Consider the following 20,014-nt stretch of genomic DNA (forward strand, 5'->3'; position numbering starts at 1 on the left):
ATTCTGGTTTTGAATAACATTTCCCACCAAACCCCACAGCCTGCTCATAGGTGAAAAGTCACAGTGTTCCTGCGTGTTCAGACCCACTGACTGGGGAGGGAACAAGGGGTCGTGTTGGAACTCCCCATAGCCTGCGTCTGAACGAAGCCCAACTTGCTGGCTGCACAGTATTTCAGTCATAGCTCAGAGGGAGCGTCTCAGGATACCAGTGACTGAGGAAACCTTAGGCATGCTGGGGTCCAGGCCCTCAGTCTATAAACGAGGAAACTGAGGCCCTGAGAAGGGCAGGCAGCTGCCTGGGGTCACACAGCCAGCAGCCAACAGTCAGACCTGCCAAGGTTTCCGCAGCAACCTTCTGAGGGGGGAACAGCTCCCACCATACTTCACAGATGGGGAAACAGAGGCTCAGAGCTGACAAGTATCTTGCTCAAGGTCACACAGCCAGGGCAGAGAGGGCTGGAGGCCCCCTGCTGTGATTCCTGGTGCAGGGCACTGGCTGCTCTTCCCATTCCGTCTGGGATTCCTTGGGCAGGAGCCATCACTAAGCCAAGGGATCAGAGAGGCCGAGAGAGGCAGGGCAGACACAGAGGCTTACAGACACAGACTCCCACGGCAGATTATATAACTCCCCTCCCCGCCCCACCGCCCCCGGGGACGCTGCCCAGCAACCGCACCTCTAACCGACCCATGTCCTGCCGACCCAGCCGGGCCCACCAGCGGGCACTGACTCTCCAAGACAGTTGGAGGCGCCAGGACGCGTTGGCTTTTTCCCCTCCTTTCTTGTTTCCTCTGGCTGAGTAACAAATACTAATACTAATAATGATAATAATAATTAGAATAAATATAACCTGAAGACGCTTGGGGTCTCGTTGCCATGGCAACCGCTGTCGCTAACAAGCTTCCGAGGCCGCGGGGTTACCCGGCCCCAGGCGCGAGATCAATATTGATTCGGCCCCGCGAGGCAGCGGTGGCTCAGCTGGGGCCACGCGGCGGGCGGGGAGCGAGAGGCAAGCATTTGGAGGGGCCTTCTTGTTCTCCCGCGCCACCCAGCTGGGACCCCCCCTGGAACCAGCCGGATCCCCAGTGTGTGGCTCCCGAGCCCTGCCGGACGCGCACGGGCTCCCGGCTCGCTGCGCTACCGGACTCTGTCCTCGGAAGCCGGTCCCGCCTCGGACACGGATTCGGGCCCCAGCCGCGTCCAGGCACGATTAGCCCGGGATTGCTCCTCCGACCCGGGCCCGGTCTTCTCCAGGGTTCAGTGACCCCGACCTCGGTGAACCCTGGCGCGGAACTCCAAGTGCCAGGGCACCGGCTGCCCGACAAGGCTCCTGCCCCCAGATTCTTCTCCTGGGCGTCCTCCGCCCCTTTCCAAAGCACCCGGGACCCCCCCAATGCACCGAACCCGCTTCTCTCAGTGCGCGCACCCCTCGCGCCCCGGGCGCCCGCACCCCTTCTCTGGAATCTAGGCGCCGAAGACCCCGCCCCCATTCGCCGGGACCCTCCTCCTCCAGGAGCTCCGCCCCCCCAGCCCCTTTTCCCAAAGCTCAGGGACCCCGGCCCGGCGCGCCCCTCCCCCGCGCGGCCCTTGCCTGGCCAGCCCCGGGCGCCACTCACCTTGTGCCCGCCGCCCGCTCGCTCCTCGCACCGCCACTGGGAGCCGCGACCGCGGGGCTGGGCCGCTGCCGCAACAGTTGTCCCGACTCCGGGGGTTGCGGGGACTCGGGGTCTCCAGGCCGGCCCCGGGAAGATGCCCGCTTCTAGGCGCGCGGGGCGCGGCGCGGCGCTCGGGCTCGGGCTGGGGCCGGGGCTCCGGCTGGTGGTCCGGCCGCCGGCCGCATGCCTCTCCGCTCTCCCGCGGCTACTGGGCGGCCCGCGCTGTCCGCCCGCCCGCCGGCCCTGCGCCCCGCGCCGCGCCCGGCGCCGCCGCGCTCATGCTCGCCGGGCCCCGCGCTCGCCGCCGCCACTTCACTCTTTGCCGCTCGCCGCTCTCTCGCGCCCTCTCTGCTGCCCCTCTCCAGCTCGCGGCTCCCAGCCGGCCGGCCCCGCCGCCGCGCCGAGCTCCCCCTCTCTCCTACGCCCGCGGCGGCTCGCGCGCTCTCTCGCTCTCTCTTTCTCCCCCCCCCTCCTCTTCTCATTTTTTTCTTTCGCAATCTTTCTTCCCCTCGCGCGCGTTCGCTCCCTCTTTGTACTTCTTTTAATTTGCTTCTTTAGCAACCCCTTCCTTCTTTCCTCCTGTTGTGCATTCTTTCTTCTCAGCATCTTTTTTCCTTCCTTCCTTGCCTCTTTTTTTCACTCTTTCTTCCTTTCCTCTCTCCTCCCTCTTTTCCTTCCTTCCTCCTTCCGTTTCTCCCTTCCTTTCTCCTTCCCTTCTTTCTTTCGCTCCTCCTGTCCCCCCATCCAGCCCCACCACACACTCACCTGCTTCCCTCCGGTTGCTGCCCAGCCCCTGCCCTTAGGGAACACAGCCCCCCCTGCCAGGTGGTGCTGCCACAGGAGGGCCCCACCCCGCAGCAAGCCTCCTCGTGTTGCTTTCTGTCAAGCTAGACGTTCCTTCTAACCAGACCTGCCCGAGGTGGTCAGTGTCAGGGTCAGACTTGGGCGCCTCCAGCCCTCACATCGGACAAGCTCCTTTGTCCAGTTTCCAAGGGAAAAGCCCAACTTCTCTGACCATGGTGGTGGCTATGCTTGGGCCCCATCCTCCTGTTCCAGCCCCCCTCTTTACCTCTCCTCCCAGCAACCCCTTATTTCCTGTCGGTCCCCTATTTCACCCGCAGGAGAAGGCTGTGCTAGACTGGCCTCGAGCCAGTGACCATCAGTTTCCCCATCTTCCGCTGTCCCTGGCCATGTGACCTCGGGTAGTAAAGACGGTTATGTGGGGGGCACATTGCAGCCTCTTCAAGGACCTCACATTGGGAATAGCGATGAGGATGGTCAGTGGGGCAGCAGGAGTGGGTCGATTCCCCCCCTGCAGACTCCGTCAGTCGCTCAGTGCCCTGCACCTGGCTTGCTTTTTACAGACTGTTTAAACTGCACCAGAAACTGGGCGGAGCCCTTTATACACCATTTTATTCATTCCTCGCCACAGCACTGGGTGAGTCCTTCCCATTTTACAGATGGGGCAACTGGGACTCAGAGAAATTCGGGCACCTGCCCTGAACCACATGGCCAGCGAAGGGCAGAACCAGGGCTCCAGCACAGATCCCCCAGAGTCCACATCTGTGGCTCACTCCTGGGTACCAGCACTTTCTTCATCCTCAGCAAGACAGACCTTCAAGGGCAGACCTTTCACCTTCAAGATCCCAGTGCTGACCGGGCTGGGACCCAGACAGCATCATGTCCTCTGCTCCCTTCCAGGATAAGAGAAGCTCCACCAGGTGCCTGAGGCACCCAATAGGAGGGTGGGGGTGAGAACAGTGTCAGGGTGCCCCCTGCAGGAAGCCTGCTCCTGTGGGATGCCTCAGTTTCCTATGTATGACACAAGCATCCATGCCCCTCTTCTCCAATGGATAGGATTTTGAGCGGCTGCCGTGGGCTAAATGCTCAATCTACCCTGATGGACCAGGTATGGGCCCTGCCCGTGGGAACCGTCTTCAACCAGGGGTAGACAGTGCCCCTGAAGCCCTTAGCAGGGTGAGGTCTGGGCCACAGCAAGGGCTTGGCTGTGGGAGGAGGCGGTGTCATCCAGTGGCTAGGCTCGTGGATTTGGAGCAAGAGGGCCCTTTGTCCCTAACTAACCATGTGGCCTTCAGTGTGGCACAGAACCTCCCCAAATGTGACTTTTCTTCCTAAAGTGAAGGTCACAGCAGCGCCTCCGTCATGGGATGTTTGAGGATTAAATGAGACAGGATACGTGAAGAACCTCGCCTGGCACCTGCAAACCATCCCACGAGGGGGGGCCACGATCATCCCATATTATGATGGAAACTGAGGTTAAGAAACAGGCCAGAGGATCCAGTGCTTGGGGGAGGGGAGGGGAGGGGCGAGGGCAGGGCTTGGGTTGAGTGGTGACCATCTTCTGAGCTTCCTGCCGGCAGACACTGTGTTCTGGGGCCATTGGGGTTGTGCAGTGTGTGTGTGGTGTGTGTATAGTGTGTATGGTGTGGGTGTGTGTGTGTGTCTCCCCATGTGTGAGGGATCTGTTTGCTTGTGTATGTGTGCGCATTCAGGACATGTTGACATTCTCCTCATTCTGGACAGCCCCCCTCCCCCCCCACATCACTGAGTAGGGCTCTGTGCCTGTCCTGGGTCTAGTGTGGTGCTAGACACCCAGAGTTGAGACAAGCTCACTGCCTGAGGCAGCATACACACAGCCCCCATTTTCTACAGGCTGAAACACAATCACCCCTTCTGGGTATCCAAGGTCTTGACCCCTGCGTCCCAGCCTGCCTCCCCACCATCCCCTGCAGCCAGGTGCCCTGAGCTCCAGCCACATCAAGCCCCCTAGTCACTGGGGGCCAAGGTGGTCCCTACTTGAAGTCGTCACACCTCCATCGGCGCCTGCTGTGTGCGGGGCTGGCCCCGCCCCGGAGCTCCCAGGACCTGCGCCACCTGCCCTGAAGTCAGCCCCTCTACCTGGACGAAGCTACTTTGCCTCCCTGAGTCTCAGTTTCCTCATCTGCAAAATGGGAGTGATTCCACCCACCTCAAAGGGTCAACGTGAGGATTAAATGAGAGACTAGATCAAATAAGAAACAGTCCTGTTGATTATCTGGAAAATAAATGCATGACTGGCGCTTAGTAGGTACTTGATCTGCATCAGTGTCCCTTCTGTTCTTCCAGGAGGTCGCAGGGAGGGCAGGAGGAAGTGTGGACTTTGGAAGTGGTCAGACTTGAGCCCGACTCTCAGCTGGCCTCTCCCAACTCCTGTGCACTGGTTTCCTGTGGCTGCCGTAACCAGTGATCACACACAGGGTGCTTAAAGCAATACACATGAGCTCTCTCACGGTTCTGGGGGCCAGAAACCCCAAAATCAGTTTCCCTGGGCTGAAGTCAAGCTGTTATCACGGCTTCCTCCCTCTGAGGTCGAGGGGAGAATTCTTCCAGTTCCTGGTGGCTGCCGGCATCCTTGGTTTGTGACTGCATCACTCCAACCTTCAAAACCAGCATCTTCCAAATCTCTCTTGGTCCCATCTCCACATGGCCTGCTCCTGTGTGTGCAAAGTCCCCTTCAATCCCCTCAGAAGGACACCTGTGGTTGCATCAAAGGCCCAGATAATCCAGGATAATCTCCCATCTCAAGGTCTTTGATTTAATCACATCTGCCAAACTCCTTTTTTTCCCCTTCTTGCCATATATGAAACATCCCCTAGTTCCAAGGGTGAGGACAGGAAGGTGACTGGGGGGGCCGGGGTGGGGGGAGCCTTCTCAACCTTCCACTCTGTGCATTTGTGGAGCAGGATGGGGGTGGGCTCTGAGGGCCGCTGGGGGAGTTGGTATAACAAGCATGTGAACTGGAGCCACTTGGCAAATATTTGTTGTGTTCGCTCTGGGCTGGGCTGGGGGGGCGGGGAGGTGCCAGGAGGGGGTGCAGGTAATTACACAGGCCGCCCCGGGAACCGTTACTGGCGCTCCACATTTACGGGGAGCTTTTAATCCTCCCCTATTTACTATTTCTCTGCCTTCGGGAGGCCTGCTCCCCCGCAATGGCCGCTGCTCCCGGGTTGGGCGGCTGGTGGATGACTCACACTCTCTCTGTGTAGAGCAGCCTTTTCAAAGGGCTGGCTGGGGAGGGAGCTAAATTTAAAACCAGGCTTTTCGAGAACATCACCTGCCACGTCAAAATTGCTGCCATTTAATTAGAAGTCGGGGGCATGAGGCAGGCCCAAAAGCCCCTGTAGGAAGGAGGGAGGGGCCTGGAGGCCCAGACCCAGGGGTGGACAGGGTGAGGGGCTCCAGTGTGAACGTGACAGCGGCCCCTCGCTCCATGTCATCGTCCCCGCCTTCCCCCACCTTCCTCGGTAAGCCACCCCACCCTCCCAAGGACCCCCAAGTCCCTCTTCCCTCTTCAAGATCTTAAGGTTCCAACCCAAAGCCTTCATTTGCCAAATTCAAGACTTAAGGAACTGGGGCTCAGAGAGGTTTGGAAACTCCCCCCACAGTCACCCACCAAGGACGTGGCCAAGTGAGAACTTGAATTGCAGCCTGGCTCAAGGGCTTGTGTTCTGGACCACTGGCCACTTGCTCCCTCTTACAGAGCGGGTACGGGTGGTGGGCAAGTCACTCACCTCTCTGAGCCTGTTTCTTCATTACCCCAAAGGGGCTGAAGTACCCACACTATGGGCCACTGGATCCCCCTTGTTTACCTGGAGAAGACAGGCCCTGAGCTGGGGAGACTGGGCCCAGGGCTAAGAGACCCGCAGGAGCCAGCCAGCAGCCAGGCCTCTGCCTCCCAGCCCTGCCTCGCTGAGGCGTGAGGCCTGTTAGGTCACTGCCACCCTGTGCCCCTGCTGCTCCCCCTCCCCAACTGGCCACAGGCTCCCAGTGTCACAGCAAAGCTGTAGCCTCCCAATGGTTACCGGGCTGGGTCACATGGGCAGCAGAGCCGTCCAGTGGTTAGGGATGCTGGCTCTGGAGCCAGAGCACTGAGCTTGCACCCCACACCCCACTGCGGCCTGGGCCATGCTCTCAACCTGTGGGGCTTGACTGCTCGGGGCCAGGCACATAGTAGGTGCTCAGCATATGGAAGCCACTGCTATGGCCGACTGTTGTCCTGGAGACTTGGCAGACAAGACGCGGTGAGTCCAGGAGGCCTCTCGCTGAGGCCAGATGCACTGCAGTGATGGTTTGCCACAGCCCACGGCCTCCGGCCCCCGCAAAGCCTCCTCTTCCCTGCTCATTCCTGCCTCCCCCCGGCCACAAGGTGTGAATACAATTTCTATTCTGGCCCTGGCAGGAGGCCTGGCAGGACCATTGACAACCTTCAGAGCTGAGAGGAGACAGGGCTTCCGTCTGCATCAAAAGTGCACGTGGCAGGCCTAGGCCTTCTCCCCAGTGCTGCTCTGATGTGACGTTAAGTAGCCAAAGGGGTTTTGCAGACATAATCAAGATTGTTAATCAGTTGACCTTCAGACAGGGAGATTAGCCTATGCACCCAACCTAATCACACGAGCCCTGTAAAAGTGGAGCATTTTCTCCAACTGGCAGCAGAAGAAGACGTCAAAGAGGGGCCCGCATGAGGAGGGGTTCCACTTGAGGCGGGCTGGTGCTGAGATGGAGGGGTCACAGGATAAGGAGGTGAGAGCAGCCCCCAACCAACACCCAGGAAGAAACGGGGATCTCAGTCCTGCACCCAGTAGGAACTGCACTCTGCTAGCACCCTGAAGGCGCCTGGAGAGACACTCCCTAGTGGCTCAGCTTGGCATATGCCAGAAAACTCACTAACCCCACCCAGACTTCTCACCCACAGAACCGGGAGATAATAAATGGCTGCTGCTTTAAGCTGCTAAGTTTGTTAGGCAGCGATAGAAAACCCGACAGAAAACCCGACATGCTTGTGCCAATTACTTATTTTTTTATGGGGTGATGGTCCTTATGGCACATCCCTCCCACTGCAGACCCCCGGGGTGACGTTTGTGCAGCTCTGCCCTGACCCAGCCACCCCTCTGCCTGCAGACCCGCCGTGCTTAAGCCTTTAGGAAGAAGTCCGAGTCCCTGGTATGACACTCAAGGCCTTCCGTGTTCTGATTCCCCCCTCCCATCCTCACGAGTGGCCCCGCCCCACGAGTGCTATGGGCAGCGCTGTTCAGAGAGCAGCTCCGGCTTCTCATCAGACGTGAGTAGAGGATTATGTCCTCAAGTGCAGCAGCTGCGTGCGCCCAGGTGTGTCTCACTCTTTAAATACGTCCCCTGAGAGCTGGTTGTGTGGAAATCATGGACATGTTGGCAAATGTTACACACAGTTGCAAGTTCCACATTTTAGAAAATTCAGAACGGGGAAGAAAAGACACAGTCCCGGTCAGTCTGGAGAAAGTCGGCAACCAGGGCTGTGGGCAGCTGATTCTAACAACAGGCATTGCTCCCTGGAAAACTCCGAGATCGGGAAGATGCCCTTGCAGAACTGCCTGCCCCTGGCCCGAGGCTCAGGGCCTTGTGTTCCATGAGTTAGGAACATCTGCGTGGCCCTGGCCCCCCCAGAGCGTGTCTGCCGCAAGGGACATGGGGAACCATGAGGGGTTGGGGACACCCACCTGCATTTCCCAAAGCTGCAAACCAAGAGCCCCCGGGGACTCCTCGAGCCTCAGTTTTCTCATCTGTCCACTGACAAAACCTCCTCTCAGGTCTTGCCAGGCTCTGTTCTCAGTTTCTCAGGGCATTGTGTGTATTAAGTCATGACAAGTCTGACGGGCTAGGAGCTGCTACCTGGTCTGTCATTACAACCGTTTTCGCAGGCGAGGCACGGAGAATGGAGGTGACAGGCTGTGCCACCAGCACTCGAGTTGCAGGAGGAGCTGGTGAATGAGTGCGCCCTGGGCTGGAATTCTGGCTCCTGTCTGCCAGCTAGTGGCCTTGGGCAAATTGGTCTCCTCCTGTCTGAATCGGGGTGACAGCCAGCCTCAGCCTGGGGCTCACAGGACATACAGCATAAGGGAAGGCAGAGAGGTTCTTTTGGGGAGAGGCCCCCAAACCCATATGTCAGAGCCCCTGCCCCTGGCCCACTCGCCCCTACCCAAACTTCCTGGCCTCAGCGTGCATGGGTGATGATAGCATCACTTCCCCATGTCTATCCGGGTTAGGATTCCACTGCAGCTGGCGGGCCCCCACAGGCTCCCCGCATGTGGCCACTGCGTCACAGACCCAGCACGCAGGTGACGAGAATTACTACGATGCAAATTGGTAGGTTGCACCAAGCACCCCAAGCAAGAGGCCTAATTTCCACACAACCCAGCACTCCCCGCGGGCAGGCCCACGAATAACAACGATAATCAGGATAATTGGCATGTGCACGCCTCCTCAGCTCCCCTGCCCTCCACACCCGTGTACATCACAAAGAAATGCAGGGAGGAGGGGCAGAGCTGCAGGCAGGGGGCCCAGGCAGGTCCTGCCACAGGCCTGAGGTCACCTGTTTGTGAGAGGCAGGCCTGGGGCAGGAATCTGAGGACTCTGATGCAAGGGCCACTTTCCTGCCCCAGGCCACCCCTTTCCAGGAGCCTCTGTCTTGGGGGGCGGGGGGGGGCGGGGCTTTGCTCTGAAGACTGGCCATTTTAAATCTCCAGGCAGCCTAGGCTGGAACAGAAGTTTCACCTTTGTAGCTGCATGGCCCCAGACAAGTCACCTAACTCGGAGATGCACGTCTACCTTTTCTTTCAAATTAGACTGACAGCTACTTGGGGTCCAGAAGCGTGCCTTCTCTTCTCTCTCCTCCTTTCCTGGGCTAAGTGCATAGTATTGCCTCAGTAAATATATGTTTCACCAAAATAAGGTAGGGCTTTCACTTTTCAGGTGCTCTTTGCTCCACGGTATCACGTGAAAGGTGACCCTGAACCTCACAAACATCCTAGGAGTTGCTTCTACGCATTCTTACTTAACAAAACAGGCCAGAGAGGTGAAGTGACTTGCCCAGGGTCACACAGCGGGGAAGTAGTAGAGCTGAGATTTGAACCTGGGTCTACCACTGCCCCAGGCCCAGGCTCTTGACCTCGGGGTCAAGATGCAATGAGGAATGGAGTAGAAAGCCCTGGAATGACAGCACGTCCTGGCTCTGCCACTCCAGGTCTTGGTTCCCCTACCTGCTCTGGTTGGGCCCCTCTGGCTCAGACCGTGTAAGGCCCTGGCAGGCTCAGCCCAGTGCTGGCTTCTTGTGGGTTCAGTCTAGGCATCGGGAGGCAGGTTGTCTGGGGTTTGACAGCTCAGGCCCCGTGGCTGGGATCGGAATTCCAGGCTTCTTTGATTTTGCCGAGTGGCCTCTCTGAATGTTGTAAATTGTTTGGCTTGGCCTCACAGAGCAACCTTTATTATTGCAAAATCTCGTGTTTCCACGGAGCCCAGGGAAAGAGGAGCCTTTGGTGGTGGGTTCCAGCATCTGTCTGAATTCCGTTCCGGTGAGGCTCCCGGCTGTGGGGAAGCCGGCCCTGGCCCAGGCATGAGGGTGGAGCCCATGGCCCTGGCCAGGTAGCCCCCGCCTGTCTGGCTGCCTGCCAGCCACAGCCTGTTCACTGGTCAACATCTGCGATGAATCAGGAGCTCTGAAGGGCTGCTCGGGGGCCTGATGGGGTGTGGCTGGTGTGAGGAGGATGGGGGAGTATGCCTGTGGCCATGGGCTGGGACACCCCACAGGCCCTGTCCCAGGGCTCCCCTGGCTGACCAGGGGAGCCCTGGCTCCTTGGAGGAGGGGGAAGGGAAAGGAAACTCCAGCTTCCAGAGCCCATATTTATGTACCCATGTCAGGCCTGGGGCTTTGCGAACATTTCATCATGAGTCCCACCAGCACCCCATAAGTGAGGCACTGCTATTTTTGCAGCATTTCAGCGGAAGAGAGGGAGGATCAGAGAGGTTAGTACCTTGCCTTGGGTCACACAGCAGATGAGTAGAAACTGCTGCCTATCTTGTGTTAGACTTCCAGGTTCAGAACCCTTTCCACCAACACCACTTTCTTGATCAGAGAAAATGTGACCTCACTTTGGGGTTCAGGAGATGCCCTTGTCTCAGCCCTCCCACCCTGGACCCAGACCACATAAGGGGCCAGGCACACTGCTGTCAGTTTTGTTCACATCTTGCTCTAAGGTCCCTTCAGAGCACGATGCCTGGCACTGGAGCCCAAAGAGTGGATAGGCTGCCTTTTGCTCCCAGAGCACTATGGGAGTATCCTGGGTACCGCCTGCAAAGATGGAACCCCAGAACCATGTCATGAGCCCCAACTGCAGATGAGGAAACTGAGGCTCAGAAAGGCCCAGTGACTGGCCCAAGGCCACCTGCACATTAAGCCTTCTTGCCACCATAATGTCCTACTTTAATGTGAAAATTATGAAAGAAGCCCCAGCTTCCAAGTCGGACTCTTGTATCTGCCTCATATCAACAGAAGCGGTTGGACAAGTCCCTTTTCCTCTCTGAGTCTCTATTTCCTCATCTTTGAAATGGGGATGGCAGTATCTACCTTTTAGGGACCCTGTGATAAATGCTTGGCAGAGGCCGTATTAGTAAGTGCCCTCGCACAAAGCCTGCACACAGTAGGGAAGTCCCTACTGTGTGCTGCACTATCTCTAACCTCGATCCCCACCGGTAGCTAGTGCCTACAGCTACTATTTCACTGCTCGTAATAACAGCTGCTAGATCGTGAGCACCTACTGTGTGCGAGGCGTTGCACGAGACTCTGCATCGTCATCATAAAAGTCACTACAACTCATCTCTGAGCTCCACGTTGGACATTGGATAGGCATCATCTCAATTCATGGGAGGCAGTCTGGCATCATGCCCACCTCACAGACAAAGTACCTGAGGCTGACAAGTAACTTGCCTGAGGCTCCTCAAACCCAGGTCTGCCTGACCCCAAAGCCCAGCTCTTCAACCTGGGCCAGCACCTCTGGCCAGGCAAGCTGAGGTTCCATCCTCTACCCACAAGGGGACACCTGAGCCATTGCGGGGGCATCGCATCCAGGGAGGAGGGAGGAAGCAGAGTGTAGACGGACAATGGCTGTAGCCAATAGGCTGTTGGCACCTCCCCAGAGGGGGAGTCCACAGGGCTGACCTCCACAGACGCCCCTGGCCAAGGCCCCACCTGGGACCTGGAGCGTGGCAGTCAGAGCAGGATGGAATCAGTGCCATGGATGCAGGGACCAAGTTGTGTGGAAACTCTGCCCCTGACAGCACAGGCTCACATCTTTACCAGTTGCCAGGCATGTGGGCTTCACCAGGCAGAGCTCCGAGGGCCCTCCGGCTCCAGCCCCTTAGCCAATCCTCGTGCCCACTGGTGCTGCCTAGCTCATGCCTCACTGCCTCCTGCCTGGATGGGTGCAGTAGCCAGCAATCTCCCTGACTCCATTCTCTGGGTCACTGGGCCATCCTCCAAATGGGGGCCAAAGGGATTCATGTGAAATCCAAATCTGACAGCCTCACTCTCCTACTCCAAACCCTCTATGGCTCCCTACTGCCTTCAGAACAAAGTTTGGGTTCCACCTGCCACCAAGGCCACTCTGGGCTTGCCCGGTCCCTTATCTTCTCTGAACATGCCATTCTTTCATGCCACCAGAGCCCAGCTCACTCTGTTTTCTCTTCCCGGACTATCTCTCTTGCTTCTTTTCATCCTTGAGGACCCAGGTCATTTGCGTCCTCCTCCTGGAAGCCTCCTCTGGGCTTCTCGCCCATCCCAGCCCCGGTCACACTGAGTGACACTGTTTGTGCTTCTGTCACCACCAGGAGCGCCCTGACGCCTGGCCTGGGTCCAACCTGGCTCAGTTTCTCCAGCATCACCCACCACAGGGCCCAGCCCAGAACGGGACTTGGTGTGAGAAGTTGTGTAAGCGGTTCTGACAGGCCTGGGCTCAGTGAGCCCGCCCGGGAGCCTGGAAGCAATGAACGCCCCTCCCAGCTCCCTCTGGGACACCCAGCTCATAGTCTGGTCGCATCTGCAACTTGGCACCAATATTTTGTTAATAAGCACACTTGGCACTTGCCTTGTACCTTTCATCCTCAACGCTCGGAGAGAGCGTGTCCCCAGTTTTAATTAAGTCTCCCCACACCCCAAATAAGCTGCTCTTCCCACGGCAGATAATGATGTGCGAAGTGCCTTTTGTAAAGGTGCTGTGATGAATTCCACAGTATATTAAGGATCTCCTCTTCTCCACCTCCGGGGCCCTTCGGTGTTCTAACCTTCCCTCCCCTGGGCCAACAGGTAGACTTGAGGCCTTCAGCATGGAATGTTTGTTATTATAAAACCATGCATAAGCTTGCTGTCTCGACAGCTTGGTTTTGTCATCAGAAAAAATAACAATATAATTCTTGCAGAGGTGACAGAGACAACCCAGAGGGGCTGTGAGTGGAGTGGAGCAGCACTGGTTTGTGCAAGCTTAGCTGGGTGCACTGGGGTTGGGGAGGCCCCTGGGGAATCACAGTTTTAGATAGCTCTCCCTCCTCCAGGAAGGCTTCCTTGATTAGTCTGCTGAAATTGGCCTTTTCTGCTTCCCTCTGGCTTTTAGAACAGAGGCCCTCATTCTGATAGGTAATTGTTCTGTGTTGGCCTGTCCTTCCCAACGACACTGAAAGTCCTGTGTCACATGCAAGTTTCCATGTCTTTGTATCCTGGGAGATGAGCAGAGGACTGGGCATTCAGTAAACAGGTACTTCTAGATGCATGGAGGAATATGGGAATGAGTGAAAGGATGGCAGGTAAATGGATGAAAGGATGGATGTATAGATGGGTAGACAATGGGTAGGTGAGTGGATGGATAGATGAATGCATTATGGGTGGGTGGGCAGATGGATGGATGGCTGGCTGGCTGGATGGTGGGTGAGTAGGCTCATGGAAAGGGGAATATGCAGTTGGGAAGATGGAAAGCTTCATGGAGAGGGAAATAAAGCGATGGGTTGATAGACAGATGGATAAGTGAGTGATGAGAGGATGGGTGATGTACGTGTGGCTGGTGGGTTACAGAGCGAACAATGAGTGGGTGAGTCTGTGGACAGACAGTAATAACAGTGATAATAATTTACCTATAGCTAATATTGATTGAGGTACCAGGGCACTGCTCCAAGCATTGTATGTGTGTTAATTAACTCATTGAATGCTTGTAACTATTACTAGGGGAGAATGCTTGGTGGGCTGGGAGATGCTCGTGCTTGGACGTTTGTCTTGCTGGGTAGACAGGCAGGCAGGTGGCTGGCTGGATGTGTGTTTTGCGATGGAGAGGTGGGAAGGTGTTGATCAAACAGATGAGGTACTGGGTGGGCTGGTAGGTGAGCGGTGGAGGGAGCAGTGGACAAGAGATCAACGGGGTGGGCAAGGGGCTTAATGTGAAGCCTGGATTTTTTTCTATCTGTTCCCGCCTCAGGGAAGGGCATTTCCATTCACTAGACACTCACATCAGGAATCTGGTGTCACCCTTGGCCACCGTCTCTGCCTCCATCCTCCCACCCCTTGGAGCTCCAGCCGTCTATACCCCAACTTCAGACCCCACCAACTCCTGCTGGATTTGGCCTCTGTCCCACCGTAGCTGCCCTGGCCCCTCCCATGCCACCTCCACATGGCAGCCACGGGGATCTCATCCTGTCACCTGCCTGACTCAAGACCTTCTCTGGTCCCCCCACACCCATGGACACCCAGCCTTCTTGGTGTACCCAGCGTCTCATAGCCAGTGACGCTGGACACCCAGAAGGCCCCTGGTTTCCTCCACGACAGGTCGTGTCAGGCTCCCGAGTCATTGCTTTGATGGTGCCTCTTCCCAATGCAGGGCCTCCACCATCCATCTCAGGGCCCAGTGAAATCCCTTCTGTTTCAGGAGCTCCTGGCACAGCTGCCGTCTTCAGGTCAGCACAGTTTTCCAGCCTGGCATCTGAAGTCACTGCTGGGGTGACCCTAGGTTTCACCTCAGCTGGTTCCCTCGTGTGTGACAAGAATATGCAACATTTCCCGTCCATGTAGCTGTCCTGAGGACCAGATGAGGTGTGAAAGTGCTTACGGTGGCAGCTGACACGTAGCAAATGCTTCGTAAATGGTGATTATTACGAAGCTGGTGACTGTTACTAACAAAGCGCCTGCCTTCCCTCACCAGACAGCAAATTTCTCACAAGTACAGTTGGGGCTACTGCACAGATTAGCCAATTCATTCAACAAGTATTTGTGGTCTTTCCTATGTTCCAGGCACTGTCTTGGGTGCTGGGGACACGCAGCGAATACAGGCGCCCTGGGGCTCGGGCCCTTGGTCCCTGTAGGAGAGTGGTGATCGAATGTTGCCATCAGGTATCTGCCTACATGACAGCAAACAGGACAGGGGAGAGGGCCTCGGGTTCCCACCTGGCTGCTCGGCCTGGCCCATTCCGGGGGGACCAGGAAGGGCCCTCGCCTTCTGGAACAGGGCGGACCATGGCCTAGGCACTCCGTCAGTGAGTCCGAATTTGAGTTACTTCTCTCAGGGACGGGAAGGTGACCTTATTTGTGGGCCCCAAGGAGCTAAGAATAGCCTGGGAAGCTGGACACCCTGCCGCCCCTCCCACGCGCCTGTGTAGCAGGAGTGAAAGGACTCTGCCTCCTGTGGGGTGGCCAGCTGCTGCTGGCATCTTTGGGCGCATGGCTGAGCCCTGCCAGCTGTTTGGGAGAGGAAAGGCGCCAGAGGGGTCGGAGAGTTTCCATCTCCAAAAGTAACCCAGCCCACACTTGGCCGTTGTCCTTGAGGTCCTGCCTGGAGCAAGGGAAGGTGTTTGAATCCTAGCTCTGCCACGACTGGAGGGTGACCTTCAGCAAGTCACCTGTCCTCCCAGGAAGGGAAATGTCTATTTCCCAAGCGAGAAAACAGTTACACCTGCGATTCAGAGTGTAGAGCTGGCTCACAGCCCCCACACGGAATCTTCCCCCCACCTCCAGGGGACTCAGAGCCTGGAGACCCTCGTCCCAGCTCTTTGCCAAGCGCACACTGACCTTGGTCTCCCCTGTTTCCATAGGAGCATCTAACAGCTCAGAGAATTGCTCTGGAACCTGACAGCCGGGGGCAAACCCCAGATAGCCTCTCACGGGCTTTGTGACCTTGGACCAGCTGGTTTCCCACTGTATAAGAAGGGGATTACGTCCCGTTATGGAGGTGTGGTGCTGGGGTGCGATATGCACATCAAGTGGCACATAGTAGGTGCTTCTGAAGCACATAATGGGTGCTTAGTGCTGGTATCATGTTTCCTCCTAGGTGGGCTGGGTGTGCTGATTGGCACAGACGGCCTCTGTAGGACCAAACAGGGAGGAGAGGCAATGGCTGTGCTCTCTGTGTCCCAAGGGGCAGGGCTGGGCCAGCAGGAAGAACTTTTGGGCAGATGAGGAGGCACAGCCCCAATGGCCAGAGCTGAGAGAGACACTCAGAATGAGCAGTCCTCTCAGATAGAGGTCAACCCACTCCTGGGGGCAATCAAGTATAACCTGGTCCTCTGCTTTCCAGGGATACCATTAGTCATACACACAAGGGTCAGTGTCTACCCTGGGGTTTCGTGACACTGGGATTTATCTGGAGCTGGGGCCGGTAGAGACAGGCTGTATAGACTGTGGACTGAAAATGAGATCTGACGCTTCCAGGCCTTGGACTCTTTCCTATTCCCATCGCCCAAGTGGGCAAGGGAGGGGAGGAGGAAAGATGGGGTGATGGTAGCCCTGCCACCCCCAGCCCTGGCCCCCACAGCCAGGTGAAGGACGTGGGCAGGGTGGACAGAGGGCTGTGGGCTCGTCTTAGGGGCTGGAACAAATAAAACTGCTTCATGCTGCCCTGAGCTCTGGCCATACAACACATTCACCCCAACTTGGGGCACTGTTCGATGACCCCGTTTCACAGAGGAGGAGCCCAGGGCTCAGAGAGGTTAGGTGACCCCTACAGTCACCTCTCAGGTGCTGAGTGGGACCCTAGCCCATCTCCAACCACTGCTGCCCACCTCTCCCCAGGAGTTGTCAGTGAGGGGTCATTATCTGGCTAACTGGTTAGCACAAGCCGACTATGCCAGGGAATTCGATGCCACTGCTGGCCTAGCTCTGGGTTCAGAGCTGAGCACCCCACTCCCCCACCCCCCGTCGTGGAGCGTCCCCACAGTTGCCCCATCTCCTGGCCCTGAGGCTGCAGTCAGACTGTGTTCTCCTCTCATGGACCAGCTGGAGGTGAGCGCACGTGTGTGCTGCCCAGTGTTTGCCCGGGGTCCTCGCCCGGCAGTCCGCAAGGGGGGCTTCCCCAGGCGTCAGGGCCATCTCCCCCACCTGGACCTCCTCCCCCTCTTCCTAATAGTCTCCTCCTGATACCCATCAGCCTCCGGGGTATTTTACACAATTGATGGAATGAGGGCCAGTTTCTACACTAAGGTCTCAGCTTAACCGCCCCCCCACTATGGCCTGGAATAATCATTCATTCATTCAACAGGGATATAGTGGTGAAGGCTGTGTCCCAGGAATTGCTCTAGGCAGCTCACTTGGAGAGAAGGTGACAGGCAGGACTTCTCAATTATAACCTGCCCTTTCCTCTTTCTCCCTCGCTTAGTCCATCTATGGGCCTCCAAGTCCCAAATCTCCGGGCCAAATCTCTCTCCTGAGTGACAAACCCACGCTACCAACTGCCCAGGCCCCTAGGTCTACAAGCAGGTCCCAGAAGAAACTCTCTGTCTTCCTGTCCCTGAACTGTGCCCTCCCACAGCCCCAGGCTCCACCTGCTGTCCCATCAGACGCCTCTCCCCAGCTCTCCCAGACGCTGTGGGCTCAAACTTGCAACCATTGCTGGATCCTGTCCACTTCCGTCCACTACAACCCCATATGAGCCACCGTCACTCTCACCTGGACTCTTGCAGTAGCTGCTGGGGTCATCCTGCTCCCTGCCCCGCCCCGCCCCCTCCACCTCTCCACCCCGCACCGCTGCTGCTTGCCAAGGCCAGTGCCCATCCAGCATGAGCAGTGGAAGAGCTAAAGTTCTGACCAAAGCCTCAACGCCTGTGCACACAGCGAGGGGTCGGTGAGGCAGGCTCCCCAGAGCTTCTGGAGAACCCACACCTTCTGAGTCAGAATGCAGCCTTCCCGCCCTGACCCCACGCATGCCGGCTGCAGGGAAGTTTTCAGGTTGTTTGGGGATCCCAGAATCTCCCAGCTGAGGCATTTGGGGAGAAGCAGTGGCTCACATACCCCTCCCCCCCCAGTCTTCTCTCAGGGAGCAGCCTAAGGTGACTCCTTTAAAGTCAAAGTGACCACGTCCTTGGGTGTTCGAGCCCTCCATGGCCCCATGCCACCCAGAGGTAAGCCCTCCGTTTCCAGCAAGGCTCTGGCCCTCAGGTACCCACACAGCTAACTGGCCCACCAATTCACATCTAAAATGTCAGATATTCAATAAGCCATCAGCAGGGTCTCATTGCCTCCCCGGATTCAGACTCTCCTTTCCCGTTTCTGTTTTCCCTCATAGCTGAAGCACCCCCTGACCTCACGCTCTGTGCACTTTGCTCCCTTGTTACTTTGTTACAAATGCCACTGCCATCTGAAGTTCTGAGACACCAGAGCTGGGGTCTCTATCTGCCTGCTTTCTGCTATGTCCCCTGGGGCCTGGCACATAGGAGGCCCTCAGCAAAAAATTTGCTGAAGGAACCAACCAGGATTCTGCAGAAACATCAGGCAGAACATGGGCTGGGAGCCAGGCCTGCTGTTCCCAACTGCACAAGGGTTTTTTTCCTGTTTGTTTTTTAAATACTTTTGTTTCATTTATCAGAAATCAAGCGTGTGTTAAGCACTGTAATACATCTAAATTGGTTGATTAAAGCACGAGGCAAAAAAATGGTACTTTGTGGCCATTAAACCAAAGGCAGGGGAAGATTTGGAAATATTGTGATCCCTTGTGTGGTTTTCACAAATGGGGTTTCTGTTCACAGTGAGTCCGACGTCTTTATTTCATTATTTCTGGGGTTTTCGTCGCGGCTCTTCCCTGGGGGTTCATGATTTTGTTCTGTAAAGTGATTTCAATAATGAAATTCACGGACTGTTTTTTCTTGCCAGTTTGGGAACCAGGAGGGCTGTTCAGATGTGGAGCTCACGGGGGACAAGCCGGGGTCAGAGACGCGGTCCTGGACCAGGGCACTCGAAGTACACACCCACCTCCAAGGCCTCCTTTCCCCTGTCTTTCCTATTTACTCCTTTCCTCCACTGTCCTCCGTGCTGCTCCCGGGTCAAGCCAAGCACATGCCTGCCTCAGGGCCTTTGCACTGGCTGGTCTGATGTTCCCAACAGTTCTGCTGTCCCAAGATTTCTCTGTGGCTAGCCTCCTCCTTCCTTCCTTCCTTCTTTCCTTCCTTCCTCCTTCCTTCCTTCCTTCCTTCCTTCCTTCGTTCCTCCCTCCCTCCCTCCCTCCCTCCCTCCCTCCCTCCCTCCCTCCCTTCCTCCCTCCCTCCCTGTCTTGGTGGACACTTCTTTTTAGAGGGGAGGCTTCTCTGAGGTGCCCCTCACGTCCTGACACTTGCACCTGCCTTCTCAGCCCCTTCTGCTGAGGGATTCCTTGCCATCTGCAACATTATATATGCACTTGCTTATTTGTGAGGGAAGAATGGACTCAAGAGTTCTTTAGGAGGTAGGGGGTCAGATCTGGTGGCCAAGGGAGAAGGTGGGGTCAGGACAACCCAGATTTACGGTTCGAGGAGTGGGGTGAGGGTGGAACATCCCTGACAAGTGGCTGGTTTCCCCGGGAACACGGTGCCCTCAGTACCCCCGTCAGTTCTCTACGTCAGCTGGCCTATTCCCAGCACCCATCTGGCGCTCAGCCTGACCTCGCTGATTCTGTGGCTGGCCCAGCTGACCTGCAGCCCCACCTTGGGCATCCTTAGATTGTTGTTCTGTAACAATGGCATCTTCCCCGCCCCAAATTCACATGTTGAAGTCTTAACCCTCAGTACCTCCACATGTGGTACTTGTTTGGAAGTAGAATTGTTGCAGATATCATTAATTACCTGAGGTCACACTGGAGTATGCCCTCATCAAATCTGACCAGAGTCCTTATAGAAAGAGGAAATTTGGACACAAACAGGTACACAGGGTAACACCCTGTGAGCAAGAAGGCAGAGATCGAGGGAATGTACCTACAAGCCAACGAACACCAAAGATCACCAGCAAACCCCCAGAAGCTGGGGGAGACCTAAACAGCTTCACTCCTCACAGCCTCAGAAGGAACCAGCCCAGCCGACACCTTGGTCTCTGGCCTCTGGATTACGAGAGCGCACGTTTCTGTTGTTTTAAGAGGCCTGGTTTGTGATGCTTTTTATAGCAGCCCCAGGTCACTAACACCATTGCCAAGCTCCAACAGGCCTGCCACCACCCTGTGTCCCCACCCCAGCCCCACCCTGTCTAAAACTACCATGTTTCCCCGAATATAAGACCTAGCCAGAC

General features: G+C 56.7%; 1 protein-coding gene across 2 annotated transcripts in view; it reads right to left on the reverse strand.

The window, feature by feature from the left end:
* The window catches only part of SHISAL1 (shisa like 1), a 130,052-nt gene that overhangs the window by 70,049 nt on the left and 39,989 nt on the right, over positions 1-20,014 (reverse strand). The window contains exon 1 of one of the 2 annotated variants that reach the window (XM_074326525.1): positions 1,615-2,071. The exons of the other annotated variant lie outside the window; for it this stretch is intronic. The gene's annotated coding sequence lies outside the window, so the exon portion shown is untranslated. Of the gene's footprint in view, positions 1-1,614; positions 2,072-20,014 lie in introns of those variants that run through there. 2 annotated transcript variants of the gene reach the window in all.

The sequence above is a fragment of the Rhinolophus sinicus genome, linkage group LG02 (genome assembly GCF_036562045.2).
Source record: "Rhinolophus sinicus isolate RSC01 linkage group LG02, ASM3656204v1, whole genome shotgun sequence".
Lineage (NCBI taxonomy): Eukaryota > Metazoa > Chordata > Mammalia > Chiroptera > Rhinolophidae > Rhinolophus > Rhinolophus sinicus.